The sequence below is a fragment of the Somniosus microcephalus genome, chromosome 3, assembly GCF_052327205.1.
Source record: "Somniosus microcephalus isolate GS21.2 chromosome 3, FLI_Smic_1.0, whole genome shotgun sequence".
Classification (NCBI taxonomy): Eukaryota; Metazoa; Chordata; class Chondrichthyes; order Squaliformes; family Somniosidae; genus Somniosus; species Somniosus microcephalus.
The window spans coordinates 78,694,593-78,701,152 of record NC_140989.1 but is presented as its reverse complement, the minus strand read 5'-3'; positions in this window follow the sequence as shown (position 1 = coordinate 78,701,152).

Genomic DNA, 6,560 nt, shown 5'->3' with positions numbered 1-6,560 from the left:
TGGAATTTTTTGAGGATGTAACTAGTATATATAAAATAGGTAAGGGAGAAGCAGTGGATGTGGTGCATTTGGACTTTCAGAAGGCTTTCGATAAGGTCCCACATCAGAGATTAGCGTGTAAAGTTAAGGCACATGGGATTGGGGGCAAGGTATTGACTTGGATAGAGAACTGGTTGGCAGATAGAAAGCAAAGAGTTGGAATAAACGGGTCTTTTTCCGAGTGGCAGGCAGTGAGTAGTGGGGTACCGCAGGGATCGGTCCTTGGACCCCAGCTGTTCACAATATATATTAATGATCTAGACAAGGGAACTAGATGTAATATCTCCAAATTTGCAGATGACACAAAGCTGGGTGGGCGTGTGTGCTGTGAGGAGGATGCCAAGAAACTACAGGATGATTTGGACAGGTTGGGTGATTGGGTAGAAGCATGGCAGATGCAATATAACGTGGATAAATGTGAGGTTATCCACTTTGGTGTAAAAAACAGGAAGGCAGTTTATTATCTGAATGGCAATAGATTGGGAGAACGAAGTGCAACGAGACCTGGGTGTCCTTGTGCACCAGTCGCTGAAGGTAAGCATGCAGGTGCAGCAGGCGGTTAAGAAGGCAAATGGTATGTTGGCCTTCATAACGAGAGGGTTTGAGTACAGGAACAAGGATGTCTTGCTACAGTTGTACAGGGCCTTGGTGAGACCACATCTTGAGTATTGTGTGCAGTTTTGGTCACCTTATCTGAGGAAGGATATTCTTGCCGTGGAAGGAGTTTAGCGAAGATTCATCAGGCTGATACCTGGGATGGCAGGAATGATGTATGAGGAGAGATTGGGTCGATTGGGCTTGTACTCGCTGGAGTTTAGAAGAATGAGAGGGGTTCTCATTGAAATTTATAAAATTCTGGCAGGACTGGACAGACTAGATGCAGGGAGGATGTTCCCGATGGTCGGGGAATCCAGAACCAGGGGTCACAGTCTAAGGATAAGGGGTAAGCCTTTTAGGACAGAAATGAGGAGGAATTTCTTCACCCAGAGAGTGGTGAACCTGTGGAATTCATTAAAGCCAATTCATTAAATATATTCAAGAAGGAGTTGGATACATTAAGGCATCAAGGGGTATGGGGAGAAAGCAGGTACCGGGTACTGAACTTGATGATCAGCCATGATCGCATTGAATGGCGGAGCAGGCTCGAGGGGCCGAATGGCCTACTCCTGCTCCTATCTTCTATGTTTCTATCTTCATGGGCAGCTGAGAGTCCCACACTGCTGATTTTTCACCAGTTGAGTGAGAATTCAGTGGGGGAGAATACTGGACTTTAGCAGGACTATGAGTCACTCATAGACTTTGGAACACAATGGGGATGGTCCAAGTACTCCTAATTTTGTACCACTGGGGCAGCAGGTCCTGGAGTTTCACAGCAGTGGGTGGGGAAGCTGGGGTTTGGTAGCATGGGAGCGGAGTGTCCTGTGGTTTGGTAGTACTGTAAAGCGGGAACCTTGGTTTTGGTGGATTCTTGGATTAGCAGTGAAGGGCAAGCGTCTTCACAAAGTTGGGGTGGGTGGATAGGTTTCTAATAGATCGTTACAAACATTGCATTAACTGTTTTATGATTAGTTCCAGGGAAGATACTGTATTCTCTTGGTATTATAGCTGCATGAATAAATATACAGGTTCCACTGTGTCTCTTTCTCTGCAACAGTAAATAAACGTCTGCTTTAATAAAATGCTATTTTTATTTTCAATCAGCAAGGAGTTAGCCTCTAAGAATTCTGCTTTCATCCTACTTGGCACAATACAACTGACTACACTTCAAAAGTACTTCATTGGCTATGAAGTGCTTTGGGACGTCATGAGGTCATAAAAGGCTCTATAAATGCAAGTCTTTGGTGCATCCCCCCCACCCTCCGCTCCAGCGTTGGCAGCCGAGCCAACAGCCATCTAGGCCCTACGCTCAGGAATTCTCTAAGCCTCTCCACCTCCCTGACTTTTAAGACCCTCCTTAAAACCCACCTGTTCCCTTCCTAATGTCTCATTCTTTGGCTTAGTGTCAATTTTTGTTTGATTACGCTCCTCTGAAGTGCCTTGAGATATTTTTTCCTAAGTTAGAGGCGCTGTATAAATGCACGTTGTCATGCTTCGGGATTTTTGATTTTTTTTTCCTTCACAAACACATTTGGGATTGAGTAATGCTTCACAGGCATAATCAGACAAAAAGATGTTGGGGGGAGAGGGGTGTGTGACCAAAAGCTTGGTCAAATAGGTGGGTTTTAAGAAGAGCCTTGAGAAGAGGAAGGTAGAGGCTTTTAGCGTGGGAATTTCACACGTTGGGCCTAGACGGTTAAAGGCACGGCCGCTAATGGTGGGGCGGGGGAATGCTCAAAAGGCCAGAGTCAAGAGGAGGAGAGATTTCAGGGTTAGGGAAAGCGAGAGCATGAAGGGATTTAAACATGATCAGCCCTGAATTTGCTGGAGCGGGGCGTCTCACTTCTGTACCCTGTTAGACGTGTTCCTGTACCCTTCAGCTCAAAAATGTTTTTGCCCATAAGTTGCTGGAATTGCAAACTGAATTCGGGCCAGGGCATCTGGGACTTTGGTAAACGATGGGACCAACAGTCTTATCTCCTTAATCAATGTGATTAATGGATTGAGAAATAAACAGACGAAGGACTGAGCAGGAGAGATTAGAGTGTATGAATTCAATGGCAAATCAAGTACAGAAAGAGAAATAAAGGCCTTGATATTAAATTCGGCAGGACCTCTTGTGTCCCCGGCCTTTCCAGGTTCTCTTCCCTGCCCGCCCTCCCTGGCTACCGCATCTGCCCCTTAAATATTGTGGCCTAAGAGAGGGAAAGAAAGATTGGATAGAGAGACAAAGGAAAAAAAAAATTTTATATTTTAAAGTTGATGTTTTTTAAATCAACAACATTTCACTATATGCAGGAATGGGATTTGTGTGTCGTTGAGGTGCCTTTATTTTACCAGCAAAATCTGGGACATTATAAGCAAATTATTTAGTTTCCACAGGAAATGAACAGAATTGTGAAATTTGATCCCCTTAACAGTGGAATAAATCACAGAATATCTTTTAATAAAAACAGAATTTGACATTGTCACCATGAATTATTAACCCTGACAATACATTGTGCATTACGTGATATAACGCATCTTCTGTTCTAAAACAGCATATTATCTGCTCAACATGAGCAACTCAATGGAAAACCCATTGGAACTGCAACAAACCACAACTGAAAAGGTAGGGAACTTGCCGATAAAAAGCCAGTACCTAAACTTACAATGAAAAACTAAGGTTCTATGTTTGTTTGTAACTAATCAAGCAAATAAGACTTGTAATATAGTAAGGATATATAAAATTACAAATTTTACAACAAAATGATTAATCTTCTCTGTACAGCAGCATTTGACGTGTTCAAAATATGAATAGCAACATTTACCGTCCGAGGCCTGTGCCTCCCTGATAAATCTAGTGTTTCTCGCTATAAAGAGCAGCAAAGGGATACAAAGAAAGTAATAAGCCCAAAAAAGGGAATACAAGAAAAAACTTGCGAGCGATATCAAGGACAACACGAAAGGTTTTTATAAATATATTGAGAAAGAGGGTGGTTAAGGGTAATGTGGACCCCTTAAAGATGGATGCTGGTGATCATGTAATTGAAAATAAGGAAATTACATACTTGCTAAATAATTTTGTATCACAACAGCGTGTATTTATATAGCACCTTTAGCATAGTAAAACGTCCCCAGGTGCTGCACAGGAGTATTTTAAGACAACAAATTTGACACCAAGCTACATAAGGGTAAATTAGGGTAGGTTTTAAGGAGCATCTTAAAGGAGGAAAGCGAGGCGGAGAGGTTTAGGCAGGGAATTCCAGGGCTGAGGCAACAGAAGGCACGGCCACCAATGGTTGAGCGATTATAATCTGAGATGCTCAAGAGGGCAGAATTAGAGGAGTGCCGATATCTCGGGGGTGGAGGGTGGACGAGGCCATGGAGGGATTTGAAAACAAGGATGAGAATTTTGAAAACAAGGTGCTGCTTAACCGGGAGCCAATGTAGGTCAGCGAGCACTGGAGAGATGGGCAAACGGGACTTGGTGCGAGCTAGGACATGGGCAGCCTAGTTTTGAATGACCTCAAGTTTACATAGGGTGAAATGTAGGAGGCCAGCCAGAAGTGCGTTGGAATAGTCAAGTCTAGAAGTAACAAAGGCGTGGATGAGTGTTTCAGCAGCAGATGAGGTGAAGCGAGGGTGGAGACGGGCGATGTTACGGAGGCGGAAGTAGGCGGTCTTTGTTATGCTGCGGATATGTGGTCAGAAGCTCATTTCAGGGTCAAATATGACACCAAGGTTGCGAACAGTGTGGTTCAGCCTCAGACAGATGTTAGGGAGAGCGATGGAGTCAGCTGTTCGGGACCGGAGTTTGTGGCATGGACCGAAAACAATGGCTTCAGCCTTTCCACTATTTAATTGGAGAAAATTTTTGCTCATCCAGAACTGTGTGTCGGACAAGCAGTCTGACAATTTAGACACCGTGGAGGGGTCGAGAGGAGGTAGTAGTGAAGTAGAGCTGGGTGTCATCAGCGTACATGTAGAAACTGACGCTGTGTTTTCAGATGATGTCGCCAAGGCGCAACATGTAGATGAGAAATAGGAGGGGACCAAGGGTAGATCCTAGGGGGACACCAGAGGTAATGATGCGGGAGCGAGAAGAGAAGCCATTGCAGATGATTCTCTGGTTACGATTAGATAGATAAGAATGGAACCAGGCGAGTGCAGTCCCACCCAGCTGGATGATGGTGGAGAGGTGTTGGGGAAGGATGGATTAAAGGCTGTCAAAAAAGTGTGTCAAAGGCTGCAGACAAGTCAAGAAGTACACAGTTGAGGAAAAGGATTAATTACCAGAGATACAAGGAAAACTAAAAATAAATCAAGGGACAGAACTTACTAGATTTAATATAAGTAAAACAAATGGTAATGGAGAAAATAATGAGACTGGAGATGGATAACTCTGCAGGACCTGATGGCTTCCACCCCATGGTATTAAAAGAAGTAGGTGAGGAAATTGTGGATGCTTTAGTCATGATCTTCCAAAACTCTCTTGATTCAGGAATTGTCCCCTTGGATTGGAAAATTCCCAATGTCATTCCATTTAAGAAGGGTAGGAGAGATAAACCAGGACATTATAGACCTATCTATTAGTTATCTATCTATTAGTCTGTTGTGTGGAAGTTTCTCGAATCTGTTAGGGACAGTGTGGCTGTTGCACTTGGACAAATATAAACTGATCAGAGAGAGCCAGCATAGATTTGTAGAGGGTAAGCTATGTCTAACTAACCTAATTGAATTTTTTGAGGATGTCACTAATGTGGTAGATAAGGGAGTGTCAATGGATGCTATTTATATGGACTTCCAGAAAGGCATTCAATAAGGTTCCATAAGAGACTGGTAGGAAAAATGGAAGCACATGTAATTGGAGGCAACCTTTTTGACATGGGTAGGGAATTAGTTAGGAGACTGAGAGTCGGGATAATGGCTATGTACTCCAATTGGTAGGATGTAACCAGTGGTGTCCCCCAGGGATCTGTACTGGGGCCTCAGCTTTTCACTATATATTTATAAATGACTTAGATGAAGGAATAGAGAGCAGTTGAGGCTAGATCAATTGAAAATTTCAAAAACTGAGATTGATAGATTTTTGTTGGGCAATGTTATTAAGGGATATGAAACCAAGGCAGGTAAATGGAGTTAAGATACAGATTAACATTGATCTAATTGAATGTCAGTACAAGCTTGAGGGGCTGAATGGCTCACTCCTGTTCCTATGTTGCTTCCTATGTTCCTTGTTTCAGAAACCAATGTCTAGGCCCTTGTCTCTACAACTCTCAGAATTCATTTTCTGATTGCCAGCAAGACTGACTACTTATAGAGCATAACGCCATTTCCCTTCTCCTGCGTATCCTATGTCCAATGAAGAAATAATACTGACACTGAACAGAACTATATTTAGGAGTGAAAATAATCAGGTTTTTTTTGTGTAAAACTTCAAAACAAAAAAAAGTTCAATTTTTTCTCAGCTAACTTTATTCAAGACGTCGTTTATTTAGCCAATACTGGATAATATATCCAGTATTGGCCAAGTTATGGAAAGTCAGGGCAGCTGGGAATTGAGACCATAACCTACCGCCAGAAAGACACAACATCACTTGGGTTAATACAATTAGCTTTCTGCAGGGACACAATATCGGAAGTGAACAAATTAATGCTATTGGATAATTAGCTGGGCAATTTTAGTCTGATTCTTGTATAGTAGAAAAAAAAATCCAGTGAGCATGGTAATTAAAAACCTCTACCTACTCATAGTGCATATTAAAAAGTGAAAAGAACATCTTAGCACTATGTACAGCAGCTCGAATGTAGTTATTCCAGTCCCGTTTCTAATCCATAAATCCACACCGATGCAAATTAAATTTAGCATTTTGAAATGTTTCCATTGTTTAATGTTTATACTTTATAATGTAATCCAAATGGTAGAGCAACTGTGTTTCATT